At 39.9% G+C, this 27,788-nt stretch overlaps 1 protein-coding gene across 1 annotated transcript in view; it reads left to right on the top strand.

Moving 5' to 3' along the window:
• Positions 1–7,411: 7,411 nt before the first annotated feature.
• Positions 7,412–27,788, top strand: part of fhdc1 (FH2 domain containing 1) — a 43,067-nt gene continuing 22,690 nt past the window's right edge. Inside the window, exon 1 of the mRNA XM_057843371.1 lies at positions 7,412–7,522. The gene's annotated coding sequence lies outside the window, so the exon portion shown is untranslated. The remainder of the gene's footprint in view (positions 7,523–27,788) is intronic.

Genomic DNA, 27,788 nt, shown 5'->3' with positions numbered 1-27,788 from the left:
ATACGGATTGGACGTCAAACTCATTAAGAATTGCAGCAGAGGCATGAAAAGCGCGTTCATCGCCCCTACCACCATGGCGTCCGGGCAGCCATGTTGCCCATTAAAGCCAATATGTTGCCATTAATTATGTCACAACTAGCTTGTTATTTTTCAACCAAAAGCATCTGTTATATACTCATTGGCTGATATTGACGGCGCAAGATGTCCAATCCGCCGGAAGTAGGAGGCCTGGCAGCGAATGAATGAATGTTTTATTTTCTGCCAGCCTCCCGCTTCCGACAGATTGGACGTCTACAAGTGAAAAACACAGCATAAGGATGAAAATAGCTTTCATCGCCCCTACCAACATGGCGTCCATGTTTGCTAGGGGTGACATGCCCATGGCTGCCACCCTCCCACTTCCAACGGATTGGATGCCTACTAGTGATAAACTCATTGGGAGTCGCAGCAAAAGCCTCTACCGACATGGCGTCCGGGCGGCCATGTTGCTAGGGGCGACATGCCCATCAAAGGACATTGATGGGAATGGACATTGAAATTAAATCCCAACTAGTTTATTTCTCAACCAAAAGCATCTGTTATTTACTCATTGGCTGCCATTGACGGCGCTCGACGTCCAATCCGTTGGAAACGGGAGGTCTGGCAGCAAATGTTTTTTTCGCTGCTAGCCTCCCACTTTCAACGGATTAGTTGTCTACGAGTGATAATCTCACTGGGAGTTGCAGCAAAAGCTGAAAAGAACTTTTATCGCCCCTACCAACATGGCGTCTAGGCGGCCATGTTGCTAGCGGCGACATGCTCATCAAAGTCAATGCGCTGACATTCAAATTAAATCACTAGCTTATTTCTCAACCAAAAGCACATCCGATCCATTTGGATATTAGGATTGGACGTCCGTTGCCGTCAATGGCGCTGAAAGATGAACATTCACAGCAACCGTCAAAATGAATCTAATGTTTTCAATGGAAGACAATGACTTAAAACTTTTTTTTTTTTTTAATTTTAAAACAACTTGCCTAAATCACAGCCACGTTAATGCATTCCGCACTTCCAAGATGGCCACCGGTTACTAACGCCGCTACCTCCAACTTTTCGCATCTAGCTCTGTTAACGTGATAGCTACAGTCAAAGTTTCCAACGAAAACAAAAGGACTGATTTCATGTTTTTAACAAAATGTGCCTTAACTTAGCTTCCTCTCTGTGCTACATGCTAACATTCCCTGGCTAAAGACCACTTTATTTAAAAAAAAAAATAAAAAACAACAAACATGAAAAGCGCTCCTACATACAAACGACTCCTTTTTGTTGGATATGTACATTGCATGAAATATGAAAAATCAGATGTTTTTACTCCCTTTTTTTGAAAGCGCAGCATCCTCCACGTAAGGCTGCTAACACTCGACTCGCTTGAACATTTAAGCTAATGCGTCAAACTCTCGTATTTATACGTTTCTCATTTGTTCAATTTTCTACCGCTGACAACTTTTTATAGTTTGTGAGTGTGGTGTGGGAAAAAAAGCAATCTATATTTGTAACTTTGTTTAATTAGCACATTTTTCATGGAACATCCGTAGAATGATATGCTTTTTTTTAGGATCAGAATTCAAACCAGTAGGAAAAAAATATCTGGTCGGAATTGGTTTTGAATGTTCAAAGACAAGATTTGTATTTTCATGTGCAATTTGTTTGGGGAAAATGATTAAAACTTTGAACTGATTTCTACCGAGCTTTCTCTGCTCCGTTTCTGTATATTTAGGGCCCGAGCACTAAGCGTGCGAAGGCACTATTGTAATGCAAAGGCTTTTTTTTTTTTTTCAGGGCAAATGAAAACGGCCAATTTGGAGGTCTGAACATGCACGAAGTCACCAAAATTTGCACATACATGCGGCAAAATTTAGATTTCAATAATTGTGCAACATTGCAAAAAAATGCAACAAAATGGCTCAGTGGCGCCCCCTTGAAATTTTAAAATTGGCCTACAACATTAGGGTTTGTCAGCGTAGAGGGATGAAATTTGGGCAGTCTATACCTTGTCCAAAACTGCTCCAAAAAAGCATTGGCACCCATATTCCAAACCCAACAGGAAATCGGTTATTTTGGATCGAATGTGAAATTTTTATCGATTTACAGGGTGCACATTTGAGACCTTTTCGCCAAGGGAGTTTGTTGGATCGTCTTCAAAATTGGTGAGACTGTTTAGGAGACATATGAAATCTTAAGTTTTTAAAATGGTGCGTTTTCATTCATGGGTCTGACCTGGGTATGGTGCCAAAATCGGCCATTTTTTCGGCAAAATGACAAATTCAGTAAATGACTAATAGCTCCTTGACACAATGTTCAATCTTTTTCATATCTGGCATGTATGTGCAGTATCCCACCCTTAACAAGAGTGCATTGAAATATTACCCATTAGGCCTAGCACCCCCTCGTGGGAACAGGAAATGCCTTCTTTTACGAGATAGGCTCCTCCTCCAAGGGAAAAACTCTATTGACCTCAAACCTGCATCAGGGGAGCCTTAAGACGTGTGTACAGGTGCCTGATGGAAAATATTGAGGTTTGGTTAAAGCAGAATGGTCCAACAGGAAAGTGAAAATGAATGTCAACATTTTGCCTCGCCAAAAAATTTGAACAGTCCTAACTCGGCAGCAGGGCCGGCCCAGCCTACACGCAGACTATGCAGCTGCATAGGGCCCCTGACCACTATGGGGTCCCCAATCTGGCAATTGTTTAATTTAAATTCTATTTTGTTTTCTACAGTTTGCTTTATATGACATTTGTGAGTTTTGATACTTGATTACAAGCTTAAAAAAAAATAAAAGTTCTTTTTTTCTCTTTTAGAAAAAGGTTTGGCGCTATGTACTGTAAATACTGACAATCATTTGGGGTGAGAAGTTTGAAGTATGCTGTGCAACAAAATCTGATTAATATACAAAATATGGACGTATGGGTTGGATTGCATGTGTGGGTTTCACAGTACACTGTGACGAAATGGTGGGCCAAAAATATGGGCCCCTTTGCATTATTTTGCTTAGGGCCCCCAAATGGCCTGGGCCGGCCCTGCTCGGCAGATATACAACATATCTGCGCCAAACGTCTCGTTCTTGTTGAGAGTCGTACTCTGATGGGTCCTGTAGGGGTCATTTGCATCAACCCTACAGCGCCAACTAGTGGTGACAGAAAGGAGTTTTAAAAAAGGCCTCTCCTATTAGGTTTTTTCAACATAGAGCAATGAAATATGGGGAGTCCGTACCTTATGCAAAACTGCTCCAAAAAGTCTCTTGCACCCATATTCCAAATCTAACAGGAAAGCAGTTATTTTGAATTAAATGTGAAATTTTCATCAATATATAGTACAGTTTATATTTGGAGGCCTGAACTTGCACGAAAACCGAACAAATTTTTAATGTGCATGCGACTTTGTGTAAATTTCGATAATCTTGCGACATTACGAAAAACCGTAACAAAATGGCTCAGTGGCGCCCCCTTGAATTGAGGCGAGTTTCAAGCATGTTAGGTTCTCAAGACATTACGAGAAGGGGACAATCTGCCTGCGTGCCGTCTGAGTTTGCGTGACGTCCAAGTTGCGCCAAACTGCGAGGGCCCATTCAGTCCTGCTTGCAGGCCTAGTGTTATCGGGGCCCGAGCATCAACAGGCGTAAATTTTTGTCAGGTCAAATGAAAATGGCCAATTTGGAGGCCTGAACATGCACGAAAACACATACATGCAGCTTTGCGTAAATGTCTATAATCTTGCGACGTTATGAAAAAATGTAACAAAATGGCTCAGTGGCGCCCCCTTGAAATTTTCAAAAAGGCCTCTCCATTTAGGTTTTTGTCAACATAGAGCAATGAAATTTGGGGAGTCGATACCATGTGCAAAACGGCTCCAAAAAGTCTCTTGCACCCATACTCCAAACCCAACAGGGAATCAGGTATTTTGGATCGAATGTGAAATTTTTATCAATTTACAGGGTGCACATTTCAGACTTTGTCACCGAGGGAGGGAGTTGGATCGTCTTCAAAATTGGTGAGACTGTTCAGGAGACATATGAGATTTTAAGTTTTCAAAATGTTGAGTTTTCATTCACGGGTCTGACCTGGGCGGGGTGCCAAAGTCGGCCATTTTTTTGGCAAAACGACAAATTCAGAAAATGACTAATAACTCCTTCATACAACGCTCAGTCTATTTCATATCTGGCTTGTATGTGAGGTATCCCAGCCTGAACAGGACTGCATTGAAATATTACTTATAAGGCCTGGCGCCCCCTGCTGGGAACAGGAAACTGCCTTTTTTACGAGATCGCCTCGTCCTGTAAGGGAAAAAATATCAATTGATCTCATACCTGTTTCAGGGAGACTTAAAGTGCGTATGACAGCAAAAAGCATGTTTATTTCATATATTCTGCAGTTTTTTTATGCTCCTGAATGAAATGGACCGTTTGGATGTGCGTGGAAGCGATTGATATATTTATTTCGTTTTTTGAATCCCAGGCCATGAACATGAGTGACTTCCTGGATTGACGAGGTTTCCGAATGTGATGTCAGCGGGATAGTCATCTTCAGTAAACATCCAATACTACTTTTTGCAGAACGACTGCAGACTGAGTTGATTTTGTAGATCCATCCATCCATCCATCCATTATCTTCCGCTTGTTCCGGGGTCGGGTCGCGGGGGCAGCAGCTTTAACAGGGAAGCCCAGACTTCCCTCTCCCCAGCCACTTCAACCAGCTCCTCCGGCGGGATCCCAAGGCGTTCCCAGGCCAGCCGAGAGACATAGTCTCTCCAGCGTGTCCTGGGTCGTCCCCGGGGCCTCCCGCCGGTGGGACATGCCCGGAACACCTCTCCAGGGAGGCGTCCGGGAGGCATCCGAACCAGATGCCCGAGCCACCTCAGCTGGCTCCTCTCTACGCGGAGGAGTAGCGGCTCGACGCCGAGTCCCTCCCGGATGACCGAGCTTCTCACCCTATCTCTAAGGGAGAGCCCGGACACCCTGCGGAGGAAACTCATTTCGGCCGCTTGTATCCGGGATCTTGTTCTTTCGGTCACGACCCAAAGCTCGTGACCATAGGTGAGGGTAGGAACGTAGATCGACTGGTAAATCGAGAGCTTTGCCTTTCGGCTCAGCTCCTTCTTCACCACTACGGACCGGTGCAGCGTCCGCATTACTGCAGACGCCGCACCGATTCGCCTGTCGATCTCCCGCTCCCTCCTACCGTCACTCGTGAACAAGACCCCAAGATACTTGAACTCCTCCACTTGGGGCAGGATCTCATCCCCGACCCGGAGAGGGCACTCCACCCTTTTCCGACTGAGGACCATGGTCTCGGATTTGGAGGTGCTGATCTTCATCCCAACCGCTTCACACTCAGCTGCGAACCGCTCCAGTGAGAGTTGGAGGTCACGGCTTGATGAAGCCAACAGCACTAAATCATCTGCAAAAAGCAGAGATTCAATGCTGAGGTCACCAAACCGGACCCCCTCAACGCTTTGGCTGCGCCTAGAAATTCTGTCCATAAAAGTTATGAACAAAATCGGTGACAAAGGGCAGCCTTGGCGGAGTCCAACCCTCACTGGGAACGAATTCGACTTACTGCCGGCAATGCGGACCAGACTCTGACACCGGTCGTACAGGGACCGAACAGCCTTTACCAAGGGGCTCGGTACCCCGTACTCCCGGAGCACCCTCCACAGGATTCCCCTAGGCACACGGTCGAACGCCTTCTCCAAATCCACAAAACACATGTAGACTGGTTGGGCGAACTCCCATGCACCCTCGAGGACCCTGCTGAGGGTGTAGAGCTGGTCCACTGTTCCACGGCTTTTGATTTTGTAGATTAATTCATTTATTTGTCGCGTCACGCCAACCAAATGTGCTGGAGAAAAAAATTGCAGCATTCCCGTTCACCCCGAGATTGGCGTAAACAATTCAGCTGTAGGAACATTGGATTGGAGTAAATATCGTATTTTGTATTATGTCAAATTCTGGGATCATCGCACACGTTTTAATAAGGAAGTGGCTTGCATTTGTGGTTGGCGATTGGCGGCTTGTCGACCAGGGTCCTCTTTGCATGCCCACCGAGAATGCCCTTTCCTCGGCTTGGCCATGAGCAGCTCCGTGCTCCAATGTCGGCAGAGAATGGGCTATGTTCGGCGTTCATTCCCGGCGACGAGCACTGCCGCCCCGCCGTGGCCCCAGTTGAAATGATACAGTTAGCATTACATGCAGTTGTCGTGGTAAAACACATATCGCTAAAGTAAGATTGAACACAATAAGGTTTTAAACTTTTTAAAATTTTTTTTACTTAAACAAGGTCCAGAAATGCTTGTCTAAAATGTGGTACATTTGGCAGTATAGTTTATGTGCACTTTGGACTTATTTCTGTTCATTTACCTATGTTATGCTACTTATTTTCTTATATAATATATATATATATATTAGGGCTGTCATAAGTATCGCATTAACGGGCGGTAATTAATTTTTCAAATTAATCACGTTAAAATATTTGACGCAATTAACGCACATGCCCCGCTCAGATTAGAATGACAGCACAGTCATGTCCACTTGTTACTTGTTTTTTGTCGCCCTCTGCTGGCGCTTGGGTGCGACTGATTTTATGCGTTTAAGCACTATGAGCATTGTGTAATTATTGACAACGATGGCGAGCTACTAATTTTACAAAATTTATCAAAACGAAAAGATTAAGAGGGTTTTAATATAACATTTCTATAACTTGTACTAACATTTCTCTTTTAAGAACTACAAGTCTTTCTATCCATGGATCGCTTTAACAGAATATTAATGTTAATGCCATCTTGTTGATTTATTGTTATAATAAACAAATACAGTACTTATGTACCGTATGTTATCTTTCCATTCCAACAATAATTTACAGAAAAATATGGCATATTTTATAGATGGTTTGAATTACGATTAATTAATTTTTGAGCTGTGATTAATTTGATTAAAAAATTTTATCGTTTAACAGCCCTAATATATATATATATATATATATACGTCAATGTTTGTGGTATTTTCAAAAGATATTCCATTTCACTGTGCATAATGTAAGTCATTTATACTTATTTTGGTTACGTATGTTACTTTCAAATACAATTTTGAATGAAAATCTGTTATAATTTTGGGATCAAAGCACCGTTCTGCTCCGTTCCGGTGCCAAATCTCATACCGGAACTGCGTTCTGGACCGTTCTGGCCCACCTTCACACCTGCACTTGTCCAATGTTTAGCTATTCTACGCACCTTCGCCTTTGACTTTTCCCGCCCATTCCTTCTCCCGCACACGTGACCTGCCACCGTCGATGCGCCCCGCCCGTCCACCTGACGAAGCTGTCGCGCACGAGCACGCACCAAGCGCGCGCGGTCGCAGGCTACAGCTGGGCTGGCTGGCCCGGCAGCCTCGTCATCTTCTCCTATCGCGCTCGGAGCGATTGTTTGCCTCCATTTCTTTTCTTTTTCGGACCGGACCGAACCGGACTGGACCGAAGCATCCTTTTAACCCGGTAAGCGATGCGTCGTCGGAGCGGTTCCCACCGTTGGCGGTCCTTTTTTGAGCCAAAGGTGCGCTCGGTGCGTCAGATGCTTCTCCAATGTAGAAAGTTTTTCGGTTCCGTTGCACTTTCATCGGAAAGTATATCGTCTACTTTTTTTCCCCTTTGTGTTTTCCACCAAAACATTTGATGTAGCATGACTGATGACACCCCTCCCCCTGACTTTGGTGTGCAAGGTGTAACAAGTTCTGTACTTAAAATAGTTAATATATTATTGATTAGAAGGGCGATATTTTGTGTCCTGTAAAATATTTAAACGCGCCAAAACGCCGAGCGCAATTCTTCAAGTTATTGAGTTGTTAAACCAGCGGACATCTTTTCAAAAGTTAGCACGAGCTGAACTCACTCGGCAAAAACACACTTTAAAACTCACTTGTTTTCACTGTAAATCTACAAGAAATAAACTATCTGCCTTCAAGTAAATTTCACTCACTTGGATGTCTTGAAATACGAAAAATAGCTAGCTGAAAATAAATTAAACAGACTCATTTAAAAAAATTAATCACCGTAATTTCCGGACTATAAGCCGCTACTTTTTGCCCTCATTTGGAATCCTGCGGCTTATAGACCCTACTCACGTGACGTCACAGCCACACCCCCGCGCCATGTTGTCCGTATACTCGTCATGTTAATGCATTAGCGCTTCGTAAATTCCTCCTATTATGGCGTGTTTTTCTGCTCGTTAGCATTAATAATCAAAATGGTGAAGTCGTGTGTGGCGGTCGGTTGCAAAAACAGAGAAGATAGACGGAGAGACTTGAAGTTTTACCGTATTCCGAGAGACCCGGAGAGGAGACCGAGATTGACTGCTGCAATTCGACGAGAAAAATGGGCTCCAAACGACTACCACAGATTATGTAGTAGTCATTTTATATCTGGTAAGATGCATTTAATATATATTTAGAGGGTTTTGGGCTGACAACCACAATTAAGATCATTGCTAGGCTAATCGCCGACAACATACACTCAGACGTTGTGAATGAACTACCTAAAAATATATAATTATAAGGGGATAATCAGACAGTTGTCATACAATTAATTTACAATTTCACTATTGAGGCCAAAAGCCAAAAAATAAATTCAACTAGGGACAATCTGGAGTAGTGCTATCGCACTTCATATTTATTACATATTATATATGTATGTAGTGAGAGTGCTATCGCTACACCATATAAACATTAAAAGCCCTAGCTCCATTGAAAAATGACATGAAATACATTATACTTGACAGTGGATGTTAGCAAGAACAAAAGATTTTGAATTGAAAATTTCGTAACTCACCTTCCGAGCACAAGATTCCTGCCGAATTTTTGTGTACGAGGACCTGTTTCACCCAACCAGCAACGTAGCATTTATAAGCCTCCAAGCTCTTAAAGTTTTTCAAACTTTTGTGAGAATAGGCTGATTTTGTGTGGACAAGATAGTTGTAAATATCAGGATAGCAGATGTCAGGCAAAGCCGGCGAAGCCAGCGGGTCGAAAAACATCGATTAAGGCATCAAATACGGATCTGGCGAATGGATAAACTGAAGCTTTTCCACGTCACGCCTTTTATGCAACGCATCCAATGAGTTTACAGCGTCAGATAACACCGGGGCTTCCATGAATTGCTCTATAACTTGCTCGACTAATTGAAAACAGTGAGAATAGGTCTAAAAAATAGGTACAATATGGCGGCCGGAAACAGCGACACGCCCATTTTGTGACGTAGGTGAGTAGGGTCTATAGGCCAGCACGGTTTATTTGTTGATTTATTTGGGTTAATAGATAACACTTTGAGAGCGGCGTCACAAGACTCATAAGATCGTCATAATTATGACATGACACGATCATAGGCATTACTGAATGCTTATGTCATGAAGTGTCATCTGGAAAATTATATCATTATCTCCATTTATGTCCAGCTCGGATCGTTTACATCCATTAAAAAGTGAGATCATTTGCCGGATGGCACAAGATGACATTTGTTATAAGCATTCATTAATGCTCATAACAATGTCATGTGTTAATTATGATTATCTAATGACAGTCTTATGACCCCACTTTCAAATAAAGTGTTACCAATTTCCATAACTAGCAATTAATGAGACAACTAGAACAGTAACTGAAGAAATAATTAGCACAGAACATGATTTTTTTATTTTATTTACATCTGTAGCGCCGCAATGCATGCTAAGAGGCATGTTGGATGAAAACAGTTTTGACAGCAGGTGGCAGCAGAGGTTGACTGTCTCCCTCAACGGAGCAGTGATGGATAAATGAAGCTTCTTGAAGCAATGAAGCTTTCAACCAATTGGCTGCAAAGCTTCATGGTGGTTCATTTGGTGTTATGACAGTCGTATGATGTCAAATAAAGTGTTACCGGTTAATATCTTTTGGTGTAAATTTCCCATAATATAGTGAGGACAGCTGCGGCTTATAGTCCAGTGCAGTTTATCTATGAACAAATGCGGTTTTCGTGCCAAATTCGGTGGGTGCCGGCTTATAGTCAGGAGCGCCTTATAGTGCGAAAATTATGGTAGTATATTTAATATGAAAAAAGCTTAATCTTCTGAATTCAATAACAGATATACAGTGCCCTCCATAATTATTGGATTTATAATAATTATGTGGTTTTTACCTTCTAATATTTTTTTTAATTCAAATAATATGGGACCTTAATGGAAAAAAAGAGAAAAATCCAACCTTCAATACAAGTGCATTTATTCAGTAGGGAAAAAATCCCACATAAAGAAATAATTATTTGACATCAAATAATGTGTGTCACAATTATTAGCACCCCTGGTGTTAATACTTTCCCAGGCTTCAACTGGGACCGTGTGCTTTGGTCCTTTTTGGCAACAAACACTAAGTGGGTCTGGCATGCCACGAAAGATGCGCATGCTGAAAAGCACCTCATACCCACTGTGAAGTATGGGGGTGGATCAGTGATGCTGACCCAATTAATTATTAATTATTATTAATGATTAATTAATTAGTAATTATTTCTTTATGTGGGATTTTTTCCCCACTGAATAAATGCACTTGTATTGAAGGTTGGATTTTATTATGGATATTATTTAGAAAAAAAGAATATATTAGGAGCTAAAAAACACATAATTATTATAAATCCAATAATTATGGAGGGCACTGTAGTTCAAAACATTATTTGAAAGCAAATCTTTCTTGATTTAAGTGAAAAAAGATCCACTTTTAGATGTACGGGCTTGATAAGAACAAACAGTAATATTTACGTAATTTTCGGACAGCTGCTACTTCCCCCCCCCCCCCTCATTTTGAATTGTGCAGCCAATATCGTATTGGCCCGAATATAAAACGGCCCTGATTATAAGACGACCCCCTCTTTTTCAAGACTCAAGTTTGAAAAAAAGACTTTTTGATCAACAAATTAATTTTTATACAGAAAATAATGACAGTACATCTGAAACAAATGAATATATTTGAGAGAAAAAGCATGTTATTTTGCCTCATTCAAATCTTAATATCTGAACATTTAAATATGTAAAGTCCAATCACATTCGTAAATGAATGGCTTCTGGTTTTTGAAATGTAAATAAACCAATCTATTGTGATAAAACAACAAAATTCAAACATCAAAGTGAAGTCTAACTGTAACTGTAGTTTTGAAACAAATCTGAATAAGGAAAAACATTGCAATTAAATAATAATTTTCATGTTTTTTTTCTCAAAAAAAAACAAAAACAGGTCACACAATGTGAAGTTTAGAGGGTTTCGGGGACAATTGGCCCTAGCCCAATTCTTTACCCTCCACTTAACTAGACACAGGGGTATTGCAATAACTAGTAACCTTTGCTATGTGTGGGAGTCATTTAAAGTTGTGAATTAACCGTTAAAGTTGTTAAAATTGCTCCCGTTATTGCATTAGTTCCTTTCTGTCTAATTTCAACATGTGTAAGTTTAAAAACTGTTTCATCATTTAAAGATAGATTTAAGTCAAGATTTTGCCAATTTAGGAGCATTTTAGATAAAAAGTTACTAGCTTCGCTAGGAAGGTTCTCTACAACAGAGCCTTCCTGAGAGGTCTACTGCTTTAAGATGGCGGGTGTTTACAAACGCATGTAGTCCTTAAAACATGTTGCCAATGCAGCCGTGTCTGTCATTTGCATCTAGTTCTATAATATGTGATATCTACCGTATCATGTGGGCATAGTTTGTAGGCTATGGCTACAGTCAGGTATTATTGGAGCCACCTAGCATCGCGTTTGGAATGGCGTCTTCCCCACTCCTGCTCTGCTCTCTCGTCTCCGTGAGTCCGTATCTCTCAGACTTTTTTTATTCAACCAACTTAGTAACGCACGCCTTTCCCGCCTCAGTAACGGTAACGGCGTTGCCAAGATGAGAAAAGTAATGAATTAGATTACTCATTACTGAAAAAAATACCGCCGTTAGTAACGCCGTTATATTCTAACGCCGTTATTAACAACACTGCATATATCCAAACATTATACATACCGTATTTCTTGGACTATAAGCCGCTACTTTTTTCCTTCATTATGAATCCTGCGGCTTGTAGTCCAGTGCGGCTCATTTGTTTATTTATTTAGGTTATTAGGTAATACTTGTCATAAGACTGTCATAAGACCGTCATAATTATCCCTTAAATACCTGCAACATGAAGCAATTATCAGAGAATCCCAAAATTTGAAAAATTAGGTCCTAATGAAACCTTTTTTTCAAATTTGTAAAAAGAAAAGTCAAAATGAATATGTGTAATAAGCTGGGCTGTCAAAATTATCGCGTTGACTGGCGGTAATTAATTTTTAAAATTAATGACGTTAAAATATTTGACGCAATTAACACACATGCCCCACTAAGATTGAAATGACACTTGTGTAATGTCCGCTTGTTACTTGGTACCTGTTTTTTGTTGTTTGGCGCCCTCTGCTGGCGCTTGGGTCCAAATGATTTTATGGGTTTGGGGAGTGAGCATGGTGTAATGACATCAACAATGGCGAGCTACTAGTTTATTTTTTGATTGAAAATTTTACAAATTTTAATAAAACGAAAACATTAAGAGGGGTTTTAATATAACATTTATATAACTTGTACTAACATTTATCTTTTAAGAACTACAAGTCTTTCTATCCATGGATCGCTTAAACAAAATATTAATAATGTTAATGCCATCTTGTTGATTTATTGTTATAATAAACAAATACAGTACTTATGTACCGTATGTTGAATGTATATATCCGTCTTGTGTCTTTTCATTTTAACAATAATTTACAGAAAAATATGGCATATTTTAGAGATGGTTTGAATTGCGATTATGATTAATTAATTTTTAAGCCGTAATTAACTCGATTAAAAATTTTAATCGTTTGACAGCCCTAGTAATAAGCACTCTAATATCTATAACCCTCGTTAATCCTGTTTTTTTTTTCTCATGGAACCTGCATGCATGTGTTGACTAGCATCCATCGTTTTTTTTTTTTTTTTTTCAAAAAGAAATGTCAAAATTCTGAATCGGTCCCAAAATCATGAAATTTTAGGTGTACCAAATGTGATATATTTGGCAATAAAGGGTTAAGACATGACACTTTACTGAATGATTATTAAGTATCTGCAACCGGAAGAGACTTATGACCAGGAAGTGACCTGTAAATCACCCAAAATGACTAGGAAGTGACCCAAAATCTACAGGAAGCTACCTGAAAATGCTCTAAAATCAACAGGAAATCACCCAAAATGTACAGGAAGTGACCCCAGAATGCCTCAAAATGTGCTGTAAATGACATATAATTGACAGGAGGTGACATTGCCCCTCCTACTCAAAATAAATGTGACGTCTAGCGCCGTCAATGACATGAACACGGACGCTATACTAGTGCAGAATTTTGCTAGCAAAACCCATGCAAAGACAAGAATGATAAAGCTTCTCCGTCTGTACAAATTTCCACTCCGCACGTAGACCGTCTGGCCGCGGTGACCTTTTCCAAGTTGTGTGAGCGAGGCGGCCATAGCTACGCCCGCTGAGATGAACCCGATCCATCCGAGTGTGCGCGAGATGAAGAAGGGGGAGGGAATGGTCCGGCCCCGCCCCGGTTGCCGCGGAGTCTGAGAGTGGCGCGGAAAACGCAAAGCTCTGACGTCAGCGTCCATTTATTAGCGTAGCCTGAATGGTTGCCTGCCAAATCAAAGAGAGCGCACGTTGATGCTCCACTTTTCAATGGCAAGGATATCTTATGGCGGGGATGTATTTTGCTTTCTGGGAGGGCACCAATAATCGATTTATAATCCAATCATAGCCTCTGAATCGTAATCAAATCATTAGGTGCCCCAAGATTCCCACCTCGACATTAGACTGTTGTAATTAGGGCTGCAGCTATCGAATATTTTAGTAGTCGATTAATCGATGAACTAGTTAGTTCGAATAATGGAGTAATCGGATAAGGAACATAAAAAAATTCAAATACCTGAGCTGAGCCTCAAACGGTATAAAAAAATAATAAATAAGGATCTAAGTACAACAAAAGTACAATTGGCTCACTTACATAGCAAAAGTCCGCTAGCTTAAATGCTATAAAATGCTAACTTTTTATTTTTACAATGCTCTTAACAAATGGTTCAGGCAATATACCTATAAACTAAATTGTGACTGTATTAAAAAACATTAGCTCAAACAAAAACTTAGCTTACGTTGGTCTTAACAGGGAGCAGCTGCATTCATCCATGTGAAATGAGGCAGACCGAAGGGCATTGTATCCACCCTAATCAATAAAACGAAATGCAAACACTTTCAAAATAAACCATTACAATGCCACTATAGTAAACAAATACTCGAAGCAACAAATTGTAATTTCAATGTTTTTTTCTAATCGAATACTCAAGTTCATCGATTAATCGTTGCAGCATTAGTCATAATTATGACATGCCACTGTCATGAGCGTTCATGAATGCTTATGACAGATGTCGTGAAGTGTCGTCCAACAAATGTTGTCACTTTTGAATGGATGTAAAAGAATATGGAAAAAAAAAGCAGAAAATCCCATTGTTTGATTTTTAAAGAATTTATTTGCAAATTAGAGCGGAAAATAAGTATTTGGACACCTACAAACAAGCAAGATTTCTGGCTGTCAAAGAGGTCTAACTTCTTCTAACGAGGCTCCACTCGTTACCTGTATTAATGGCACCTGTTTTAACTCATTATCGGTATAAAAGACACCAGTCCACAACTTCAGTCAGTCACACTCAAAACTCCACTATGGCCAAGACCTAAAAGCTGTCGAAGGACACCAGAGACAGACTTGTATACCTGCACCAGGCTGGGAAGACTGAATCCGCAATAGGTAAAACGCTTGGTATAAAGAAATCAACTGTGGGGGCAATTATTTGAAAATGGAAGACATACAAGACCACTGATAATCTCCCTCCATGCAAGATCTCACCCCGTGGCGTCAAAATGATAACAAGAACGGTGAGCAAAAATCACAGAACCACACGGGGGGGACCTAGTGAATGACCGACAGAGAGCTGGGACCACAGTGACAAAGGCTACTATCAGTAACACAATGCGGAGCCAAGGACTCAAATCCCGACTTGCCAAACGTGTCCCCCTGCTGAAGATAGTACACGTCCATGCCCGTCTGCGGTTCGCTAGAGAGCATTTGGATGATCCAGAAGAGGACTGGGAGAATGTGTTATGGTCAGATGAAACCAAAATAGAACTTTTTGGTAGAAACACAGGTTCTCGTGTTTGGAGGAGAAAGAATACTGAATTGCATCCGAAGAACACCATACCCACTGTGAAGCACGGGGGTTGAAACACCATGCTTTGGGGCTGTTTTTCTGCAAAGGGACCAGGACGACTGATCTGTGTAAAGGAAAGAATGAATGGGGCCATGTATCGAGAGATTTTGAGTGAAAATCTCCTTCCGTCAGCAAGGGCATTGACGATGAGACGTGGCTGGGGCTTTTAGCATGACAATGATCCCAAACACACAGCCAGGGCAACAACTTAAGAAGCATTTCAAGGTCCTGGAGTGGCCTAGCCAGTCTCCAGATCTCAACCCCATAGAAAATCTGTGGAGGGAGTTGAAAGTCCGTGTTGCCCGACGACAGCCCCGAAACATCACTGCTCTAGAGGAGATCTGCATGGAGGAATGGGGCAAAATACCAGCAACAGTGTGTGAAAAGAGTTACAGAAAACGTTTGGCCTCCGTTTTTGCCAACATAGGGTACATAACAAAGTATTTAGATGAACTTTTGATATTGACCAAATCATTATTTTCCACCGTGATTTGCAAATAAATTCTTTAAAAATCAAACAATGTGATTTTCTGGGGTTTTTTCCACATTCTGTCTCTCATGGCTGAGGTTTAACCATGTTGACAATTACAGGCCTCTAATATTTTCAAGTGGGAGAACTTGCACAATTAGTGGTTGACTAAATACTTATTTGCCCCACTGTAAATGCAACATACTTTGTCATGTGTTCACAATGCACAACATTTGCTTATTTTACTTGTAGTTAGTCTCTCCAGGCTTGGTTGTTTTAAAACAAACAGTAAGATTTGTGTTATCTTGGCTAGAGAGAATATGCAATGTTGCTTTAGCCTTTAACGGTCTGTGCTGAGTGATCATCGCACACTAAATGTAACTGGTAATTTAGTAACATTAGTTTTAGCGTGGCGATCGTCCTCTTAAACTCTCCGACTTTTTTTTTTTTTTTTCTTCTTCCTACATACAGTTCGTGGTGTCCAGTTGGCAACAATTACTTACTTTGCAAGGCAAAGGCCATGATAGTAAAAAAAAAAAAAAAAAAAAAAAATTTTTTGAATGGCATTTTGTCGTCGCGCCGCGTTGCCCAAACCGTTCGACCAGCCGTCACCATTCAAATGTCATAATGACCGAAATTTTCGCGCGACGCAAGGAATTTTTCGAATGGCCCGCAAAAATTTTCCGTTCGCCCATAAACATGATTTATTCTGAAAAAAAAACAAAAAACGCTACTTTTCACCATATTGCATAATTTACACATCAATAATTCCAGGACGTAAGGGGCATAGAAGTTGTATACAGAATTTGGCAAAAGAACTGTTCCCCCAAAATTTGCCAAAAACTGTCCCATTCATTTCTAATGGGATGCCATTGACAGCCATGTACATCCAAATTTCCCATTCATTTTCAATGGCAAGAAAACATAGGTTCTTGTAAGTTTTACCATTATAGCTAAAGATGTCGATCGATCGAGTCTGATCACGTCATTTTCAAAGTATCGGAATCAGCAAAAAAATATCGGACATGCCTTTTTTTTAATATATATATATTTTTTGATTAAATCAATTTTCTAATTGTATTTCACGTTATAGACAAAATGTCTTACACTCATCCAGAGTCTTTAGTTTTGGCTTAAAGTAGGACTGTCAAATTTATCGCGTTAAGACCGTTAATTAATTTTTTTAAACTTAATCACGTTAAAATATTTAATGCAATTAACGCATGCGCTGCACGACCCACTCACGCATTGTCGCGTTCAATCTATAAAGTCGCCGTTTTACCTATATATAGAGCTAAAAGGCAGTGTAAAATGAGTAGAGTGAATTTAGGCAGTCTTTGGAGTAGAGCTGAAACGAGTACTCGAGCAACTCGAGTAACTCGAGTTTAAAAACTGATCCGAGTAATTTTATTCACCTCGAGTAATCGTTTATTTTGACAGCTCTAAGCATCACGTTTTGCTTGGACTACTTTTAATGCGGGACAACGCGCTGTCACGTGTGGAGAAGAAGAAGGAAAAAAAAAAAAAACTGACTGCAGCCGACAGCCGCCACAAACGACGCCGACGTTGCTAAATACTAGCCCGCACGATGCTACGTTGGTACAGGTAGCGTCTGATGCGTCTCATAGAGATCACTTGTATGTTGAACTAGATGCGAAATGACAGACTCGGCCGCGTCTGGGCAGCGTTAGTAAACAGCCGCCATCTTAAAGCAGTAGAGCGCTAAGCGCTAATAAATAAGATTGACGTTACTGTCGCTACTAGCTCACGTAACGTTAGCCCTGCGGAGGGCTAGGTTTCAATTAATTATGAGCACTGTCGATGCGTGGCTAACGTGTCTTACATACAGGCTTTAACATGACATAGCGTTCTGGAGTGATGAGGGTGTAAAATAAAAACTTAATCATGCTAACTATCAATTTTAGCTCAGTAGTCATTGCTGGATAAAACACCAAGTAGCACTGGTCCCTAATGTGCTCCAATACAGCCTGTATCATACATTTATTTTGAACCGCGCAAAACCTCAAAATCCTATCAGGACTTACAGTTTAGACTAACTTAAAACTTAACTAGAACTTAAAAATAGAAATTCAATTGAAACACGTGGGGAAAAATCCAAACTTTTAAGTGATGTGTGTTATCAAGCGTAACGGTATTTTTTATATATATATTTTTAATAAGATCTAAAGGTTTTTTTGAGTGAAAGCAGTGAATTAGTCTTTTTTTTTTCAATTCTAGTTACATCTGAGATGCAATTGTTGGCTGTTTTCAACCATATACATCGAAAATAAAGACAATGATTGACTGAAAATGGTTCAAGATTAGATGAAATGTCTTGTTTTCTCATGTGTATTTATAATTGCTCTTCCCCTAAAAATATATTTGTTTTATCCGATTACTCGATTAATCGATAGAATTTTCAGTCGATTACTCGATTACTAAAATATTCGATAGCTGCAGCCCTACTTTGGAGTCTTTATTTAATTGGCTAAAGCCTTGCAATCACTCTCCATACGATTAGAAATATCGTGGGAAGCAATGTGGGGAAGAAAGGTAGTAGCTTATCTTTTTCTCAACACCATATGTTATTTCTCAACGCAGAGAAGATATATCAATTGGTGTCACTACGCACAGTCATGGTTGCACTTCCCATCATGCATTGGGCATGGCTACAGTATCATTTACTGAAAGCTCAACAAATACACTAGATGGCAATATTTAGTCACAATATACAAAGTCACATTTATCCTTTAAAAATTACAAGTCTTTTGTGACGGGTACACAGAAAGTGTATCCGTAGCACGTGGAAACCTCCCCGCCGATTCCTTCATGTAAGGACGCTAACGGCTGCGCCGTTGGCTCGAGCTTTATTGGCGCAGTGGTTACCGAACTTGCCTGCCGACTAGAATTCGTCGCGGTGCGCGGGTTCGCGTCCCAGCCTAGTCAGAGGTGGGAGCGGAACGAGGGGCGGCACAGATCAGACTCGGGTTACACTTTCTATCTCTGGATCCCTCTCACAGAAAGAATGTTAATAATGTAAATGCCATCTTGAGGATTTATTGTCATAATAAACAAATACAGTACTTATGTACTGTATGTTGAATGTATACATTAGTCCGAGTTTTATTCATTTTTTTTCTTAATGCATTGCCAAAATGTTTATGATCAGGAAAAATGATCGGGAATGATTGGAATTGAATCGGGAGCAAAAAAAAAAAAAAAAGCAATCGGACCGGGAAATATCGGGATCGGCAGATACTCAAACTAAAACGATCGGGATCGGATCGGGAGCAAAATAACCATCGGGACAACCCTAATTATAGCCCATTGACACTTTGTGACCTGTTAGCAACAGGACGTGTCCCCCAAATGGATAGCAACAGGACATGTCCTTAGAAATGTCCCCAAATCAAACGGAAGTGATCCAAAATTAAGTGGAAGTGAAGCAGGAATGTACAGGATTTGAGTCATCATGAAGCTAAAATGAAATCATCGCCTGCCATGGTCCAATTCATTTCAACTAGGAGGAGTGGCTGTGAATGGTTTTATTTCAGTTCCGTTGACGGTGTTAGACGCTAAATTGCATCTTTTATTTGATTTTTTTCAAATTCTAGTTTTTATCCTAGCAGGTGAAATCCCAGCAACTATCTATTTGTTTTTTTGCCTTGGCCATTTATGTTCCCGGTGTCTCGGGGGAGGCGGGGCTGACACGCAAACATGTTTGCGCTCCCTCACTCCTACCCCCCCGGCCCAATTGTGACTTTCGTCTCCACGGAAACGGCGGCCCTTGAATAATGGCCTTCGCCCACCCGCGGGCGGAAGCGAGACAACGGCCACGTCGGGCTCGAAACGCCACGCCGTGCTGAGTTGAATTGAATTTATTGTCATTGTCATTTGTCATCATCATCATCACATCAACATCATCATCATCAGCATTAAATCATGTAATAAGGGAAGAAATGAAAGGAAGAAAAAAAGATAAAAAATATTGTTTCTCCAAGAAGATGAAAAGAGACATGACAAAGGGAACGGAAAAAAAGCCAAAGCTTATCGGGACCCGTCCCCCTTCCACCAAGGTCGCACAAGCAACAGCTCATGATCAGTCCAATGACAGTCTAGCGCCTATTGTTCAAAAAGTCATTAATTTGCATGGCGATTTCACAATTAAATTTATGTAACTTCAATGTAAGTTCAAATGGATTGGACGTCTATAGCCGTCACTGGCAGCTAATAAAAAAAACAAAAAAACAAGTTATGTTTCTATTCAAAATTTGTTTTGAGACAAAATGCCGAGGGTCTTTTCACTTTCCTTTTTGGACCCCGCCGCTTCAGCGAAAACTCAATATTTTTCATCAGATACCTGAACACGTGTCTTAAAGGGATCCTCGACCTTAAATACTTGTAGGCTCTAATAAACCACAATTGTTCTCTTGTACTAAAATATGTTGTTAGAAACACATAAAATGTTAAATCAATGGCAATATTTTAGAATATTTAGTCCATATTTTGACCGTTAGTTGGCGCTATGGTTTGCGTACTCGCAGTGATGACGTCATTGGTATTTTTCCAAATTTGTAGAGTGTTCAACAATTGCTTATTGCTGCCTAAACTCGCCAAGTAAAATGCCACGATGCGCTGCTTTTGGATGCAATTTCCAGTCAAATGGAAACAAGGGGAGTGAAGTGAGTGGTCAAGGTGGAATTATTATTTTTAGTGAATAAATGTGCAAAAGTGGAAGCTTCTCCCCCCTTTTGGTCCCTGTATGCACGTACCGTACCCACCACGCGTTACAACTGGCGCCCGAACATTTTTCCTGGATCCTCAGTCAAGTAAGGGATCCGTCTATTTTCTGGATCCGACGGTCCCACCGCGTCTGCAATATTGGTTTCGGATCTGTCCATTTTTTTGATTCGTCGGTCCCACAGCGGCTTTTCGGGTCAGTCTATTTTGTGGAATCGACGGCTGCGAAATTGCTGTGGGATCGGTCTAATTCCTGGATCTTCGAGTGAGTAAAAAACGCGGATTTGGATTACTATTGCTATCTTTTTTTAGTTGACTGTTATTCGTGGGAGTTTCCCCCAAATCATACCAAATAATCAAAGCACTATGGCACGCTACAGTGACGACAGTGACTCTGACGTGGACCTTACAACAATCTTGGAGTTCATCAGGGAACGAAGTTTGCGTACTGCTGAGCTCCCGAGGGAAGAGTGGAGTGGTCAAGGTGGAAATATTTATTTGTGAATAAATGTGCATAGTGGAAGCTTCTCCCCTTTTTGGTTCTTTTATACATGTATCCTAGCTACCATGCGTTACAATGTACAAGACATGGATTACACAAGGTGTGCTCTTTGGCCTGTACTGTAAGCACGCGACAGCTCTGGATGCTAACAATCTACATAATTATATTGGGATAAGTTTGAAAACGCAATATGCTTACCTTGAATATCTGTTAATAAAACCGGAGTTCCCAACAGCATACAGTCTCGCTCCCAACCGGAGTTCCCAACAGCACTCTCTCGCTCTGTTGCCATTGAGACTCACTTGAAGCGAGTGCATCACCAGTTTTGCCCAACTTTTGTTTTATCAGGTATTTGCTGCACGCATTTTTCCCTCAAGCTCGTCTTGTGAATGACCGACAGTGCTGTCCTGCTCTTCACTTTTCAGATCTGGTTCAAATTCAAATAGGAAGGGTAGAACTGACGACATGTTGAAGAATGGCGACCTATCACTTAAAATAACTTTACAAACTTTATTAAAACAAAAACATTAAGAGGGGTTTTAATATTAAATTATTACAACTCATACGAACATTTATCTTTTAAGAATTACTTGTCTTAAAAATAGAGGATCCCTTTAAAAAAAAAATATGGGGAGAACAAGTATTTGATACACTGCTAATGGGTTTTCCCATTGGCAGTGTATCAAATACTTGTTCTCCTAATATATATATATATATATATATATATATAATGCAGACCCCTGGAAATGTAGTCCAGTCAATACACATACACACAGTAGGCTATGTGCCAACTAAACATTTTTATAAATTACTATCACGACAATTGTCCTTGACAAATTGTTATTCCCATTCAATTGATATTCTCATTCACTGTTCTCATTTTCGTAGGTATCGTTTCATAGTAAGCAACGCCCTTTCAACAAGCTTATAGACCCTTGACTTGTGTATTCTCATTGTACTCCTTGCGTGTTCACAGCACCTGGCTGGAGCACACCATTGTACCCTAGATACTAGGGCTGCAGCTATCGAATATTTTAGTAATCGAGTAATCGACTGAAAATTCTATCGATTAATCGAGTAATCGGATAAAACAAATATATTTTTAGGTGAAGAGCAATTTTAAATATACATGAGAAAACAAGACGTTTCATCTAATCTTGAACCATTTTCAGTCAATCATTGTCTTTATTTTCAATGTCTATTGTTGAAAACAGCCAACAATTGCATATCAGATGTAACTAGAATTTAAAAAAAGACTAATTCACTGCTTTCACTCAAAAAACTTTTAGATCTTATTAAAAAAAAAAAAAAAAAAAATAATATATATATATATCTTACCTAAAAATGCCGTTACGCTCGATAACACACATCACTTAAAAGTTAGGATTTTTTTCCCACGTGTTTCAATTGAATTTCTCTTTGTGTCAAGCCATTTTTAAGTTCTAGTTAAGTTTTAAGTTAGTCTAAACTGTAAGTCCTGTTAGGATTTTTGAGTTTTCGCAATGTTCAAAATAAATGTATGATACAGGCTGTATTGGAGCACATTAGGGACCAGTGCTACTTGGTGTTTTATCCAGCAATGACTACTTAGCTAAAATTGATAGTTAGCATGATTAAGTTTTTATTTTACACCCTCATCACTCCACAATGCTATGTTATGTTAAAGCCTGTATGTAAGACACGTTAGCCACGCATCGACTGTGGTCATAATTAATTGAAACCTAGCCCTCCGCAGGGCTAACGTTACGTGAGCTAGTAGCGACAGTAATGTTAATCTTATTTATTAGCGCTCTACTGCTTTAAAATGGCGGCTATTTACTAACGCTGCCCAGACGCGGCCAAGTCTGTCATTTCGCATCTAGTTCAACATACATGTGATCTCTATGAGACGCATCAGAGCTACCTGTACCAACGTAGCATCGTGCGGGCTAGTACTTAGCAACGTCGGCGTCGTTTGTGGCGGCTGTCGGCTGCAGTAAGTTTTTTTTCTTCCTTCTTCCTCTCCGCACGTGACAGCGCGTTGTCCCGCGTTAAAAGTAGTCCGAGTAAAACGCGATGCTTAGAGCTGTCAAAATAAACGATTACTCGAGGTGAATAAAATTACTCAGATCAGTTTTTAAACTCGAGTTACTCGAGTTGCTCGAGTACTCGTTTCACCTCTACTAGATACATATCTTGTTTTCTATAAAGTCTTCGAAGCAGGCAATCCTTGGCTGTGTTGATTCATTTCTCATTTGAGCTCTTGAGTTGATACTTGTCTTGGAGTTCAAACTTGAACTTCCCCGTCAACATTCAATCAAATTCAAATATCCAATTTCCTGTTGTGTTTGGAATATGGGTGCCAGAGACGTTTATGAGCAGTTTTGCACAAGGTATCGACTCCTCCAATTTCATCGCTCTACCTTGAAAAAACCTAAATGGAGAGGCCTTTTTTTAAAAATTCAAAGGGGCGCCACTGAGCCATTTTGTGACATTTTTTCGCAACGTTCCAAAATTATGGAAATTTACGTGGAGCCGCATTTATGTGCAAATTTTGGTGAGTTTTCGAGCATGTTCAGGCCTTATTCCTTGTTTATTTGGGGGCATTTCCAGGTCATGGGTCGCTTCCAGTTTGTTTTGGGGAAGTCACACATCACTTTCTGTTGGTTTTGATTCACTTTTGTTGATTTAGAGTCACTTCTGGTACATTTTGAGGAACTCTGGGGTCACTTCCTGTGTATTTTTTACCATTTCCTGTTGATTTAGAGCAGGGGTGTCCAAACTTTTTGCAAAGGCGGCCAGATTTGGTGTGGTAAAAATGTGGGGGGCCGACCTTGGCTGACGTCCTTTACGTAGAACAATATATTTAAGCAAATTTTAGCAAGCCGTTCTGTGTGTCACATTTGCTTTTTTATAGGGCTGCAGCTATCTAATATTTTAGTAGTCGATTAATCGATGGACTAGTTAGTCCGAATAATCGAGTAATCGGATAAGGAACATGAAAAATTAAAACACCTGAGCTGAGCATCAAACGATATAATTTTTTTTAAAAATGAGGATCTGTGTACAACAAAAGAACAATTGGCTAACTTGGATAGAAAAGTCTACTAGCTTCAATGCTATAAAAATGCTAAAGTTTTTTTGTTTTTTTTTACAATGCTCTCAACAAGTGGTTCAGACACATATTCCCACAAAAAACGGCTAAATATACCAACAAACTAAATTAGGAATGCATTAAAAAACATTCGCTCAAACAAAAGCTTAGCTTATGTTGGTCTTAACAGGGAGCAGTTGGATTCAGCCATGTGAAAAGAGGCAGACCAGAGGGCATTGTATCAACCCTCAACAGTAAAATTAAATGCAAACACTTTTAAAATCAACCATTACAATGCCACTTTAATTAAACGAATACTCGAAGCAACAAAATTTAGTTTGAATATTTTTTTCTAATCAAATACTCGATTTAATCGATTAATCGTTGCAGCACTACTTTTTTTTTTTTAATTAATAATTTCAACAATTTTGCTAATAGTCTTTGTGGCGTTCTCTTTCGACTCTTGGGCTCTTGCGAAATACTGCTGCTGTGAAATTAAACTAGATTCAAGTTGCTTCAGTTTCTCGCTACGTATCTACCCTGAAATCTTGTCGTACATGTCAGCGTGTCTTGTTTGGTAATATCGCCTCTTTTTGAACTCTTTATTGAACTTGTTGCGTATTTTAGTGACGAAATAGCCCAGTTTCCGCCTATCCTTGAAGTGCCAGCCGTTGCAGTCAACTTTTGTTGTTGTTGATTGTCGAGATTTTAGAAAATTGGGAGTAAAGGGTCACATGTGGCAATGTTGCTTAGAGTGCTGCTCCCTTTTAGTGGGTAAATGAGGAGCAGCATTTAGTGTGTAAGCTACTTCATATACTTGTAGCAGAACTGCTGACCAATTTATTAAGTCTGTGTGCGGGCCAGACATTATTGATTTTATGACAGAGGCTGGGGGCCGGATGAAATCCGACCACGGGCCGCATTTGGCCCCTGGGCCGGACTTTGGACATGTCTGATTTAGAGCATTGACCTGTTCACTTGTCTCTTCTGGTTGATTTTGGGGAAATTACGGATCACTTCCTTTTGGTTTTGAGTGACTTTTTGCTGATTTTGAGTCACTTCCTGTACAATTTGGATCATTTTCTGTGGATTTGAGGGAATTTCCAGGTCGCTTCCTGTTCATGCTGATTTTGAGGGACTTACAGATCACTTCCTGTTGGTTTTAGAGAGCATTTTTGTTGATTTTAGATCACTTTCTGATGATGTCAAGACATTCCAGGATCCATTTTTGCCCATTTTGGGGCATTTCAGAGTAAGGAAATAACAGTGAATATTTTATTTTTTTATTCTGGATGGTTATTTAACATGTATTTTAGATTTCTCTCAACATGTGTTCCACTTCAAGGTCAAGGTGCCTCTGTTAATCCCTCCAATTTCCCGAGAGGCTCCAAGTGAGGCCCCGGGGCCCGCCGGGCGTCCGGGTCGCCGTGGGAACGCTCGTTAGATGTGACACTTGTTTTTCACGGGACCTACCTACGTTAGCGGACTCTTACGTAATGCTCGTCGTAGAAGGGGGAAAAAAAGAAGCACGTTATTGTGGGATCAAGGGATTACAGAAATTGAAGGGGACAAGAACAGACGTCACACTTTTATTATTTGTTGATCAGCTGCCACTGACGTCCATAGACGTCCAATCTATTTCAACTCTGTTGTCTACATGTTTTTATTTTGGGTTAATTTTTGTAGTTTATCCTGTTTTGCAAAAAAGAAGAAATCTCGCCTTTTTTTTTCTAGGTGCTTTTATCTCCCAATTTTTGATTTTCATGGTAGACGTGTTATTTTTTCACTGTATTTGAATTTTTTTTTTTCAGTTTTGTGTTTATTTGTAGTTTATCCTGTTTTGCAAAAAAGAAAAAAAAATCTCGCCTTTTTTTTTTTTTTTTTTTTTTTTGCAGTTTTTGCGTGTTTTTTTAGGGCTGGCAAACGATTAAAATTTTTAATCGAGTTAATTACAGCTTAAAATATATATATTGGCATAATATAAAATATGCCATATTTTCTGTAAATTATTGTTGGAATGGAAAAATAAGACACAAGACAGAAATATACATTCAACATACGGTACATAAGTACTCTATTTGTTTATTATCACAATAAATCCACAAGATGGCATTAACATTAACATTCTGTTAAAGCAATCCATGGATAGAAAGAGTTCTTAAAAGATAAATGTTAGTACAAGTTATAGAAATTTTATATTAAAACCCTTCTTAATCTTTTCGTTTTATTAAAATTTGTAAAAAAAAAATTAATCAAAAAATAAATTAATAGCTCGCCATTGTTGATGCCACTAATTACACCATGCTCACTCATGGTGCTGAAAGCCATAAAATCAGTTGGACCCAAGCGCCAGCAGAGGGCGCCAAACACCAAAAACCAAGTAACATTACGCTGCTGTCATTTTAATCTGTTTGAGCGGGGCATGTGCGCTAATTGCGTCAAATATTTTAACGTGATTAATTTAAAAAATGAATTACCGCCTGTTAACGTGATAATTTTGACAGCTCTAGTTTTTTTTTTTTTGCCGTTTAATTGTACTTTATCCTGTTTAGCAAAAAAGAAAAATGTCGCCTTTTTGCTTTTTTTGCAGTTTTTGTGTTTATTTTTATTTATTTTTTTGTCTTTGTAGTTTATCCTGTTTCGCAAAAAAGGAAAAAATTCCTGCCTTATTGTTATTATTATTATTATTTTTTTTTTTTTTTTGGGTGGGTTTTTTTTCCCCCAGTTTTTGATTTTCACAGTAGACATGTTGTTTTTTATTTGCAAGTGACCCCAGAATGCCCCAAAGCGTACTGGAAGTGATTTAAATCAACAAAAAGTGAGCCAAAATCTACAGAAAGTGACCCAAAACCAACAGAAAGTGATTTGTAAATTCTCCAAAGTCAACCAGAAGCCACCTGTGAACAGGAATTGACCTGGAAATGCCCTCAAATACACAGCAAATGGCCCAAAATGTACTAGAAGTGACCTCGGGAACCCCAAAAACATACAAAATCAACAAAAAGTAACCGAAAAACAACAGGAAGTGATCCAAAATCAAAAGGAAGTGACCGTGGAATGCCCCAAAACGGACTGGAAGTGACTCAAAATCAACAAAAAACAACTCATAATCAACAGAAAGTGACCCAAAACGAGCAGGAGGTGATTCGTAAATTCCCCTAAATCAACCGGGAAGAAGTTTATCCTGTTTTGAAAAAAAAGGGAAAAAAATCCTGGCTTTTTTAATTTCATTTTTGGGTGCTTTTTTCCCCCCCAAGTTTTTGATTTTCACGGTAGAAATGTTCATTTTCATTTGCAAGTGACCCCAGAATGCACCAAAACGTACTGGGAGTGATTCAAAATCAACAAACAGTGCGCCAAATCAACAGAAAACCAACAGGAAGTGATTTGTAAATTCTCCAAAATCAACCAGAAGACACTAGTGAACAGGAATTGACCTGGAAAAGCCCTCAAATCCCCAGGACATGGCCAAAAATGTCCTAGAAGTGACCTCGGGAAGCCCAAAAATGTACAGAAAGTCACTCAAAATCAACAAAAAAAACAACCCAAAACCATCGGAAGGACTGGTAATCCAAAATCAACAGAAATAACCTAGAAATGCTCCAAAATCAAAAGGAAGTTGTAAAAAATCCAAAATCTCTGCCATGACAAGAAATTTCTGGTGA

This window comes from Corythoichthys intestinalis, chromosome 8 (genome assembly GCF_030265065.1).
Source record: "Corythoichthys intestinalis isolate RoL2023-P3 chromosome 8, ASM3026506v1, whole genome shotgun sequence".
Lineage (NCBI taxonomy): Eukaryota > Metazoa > Chordata > Actinopteri > Syngnathiformes > Syngnathidae > Corythoichthys > Corythoichthys intestinalis.
Note: the sequence above shows the minus strand (reverse complement) of the source record. Positions and strands in the feature narration are given on the sequence as shown.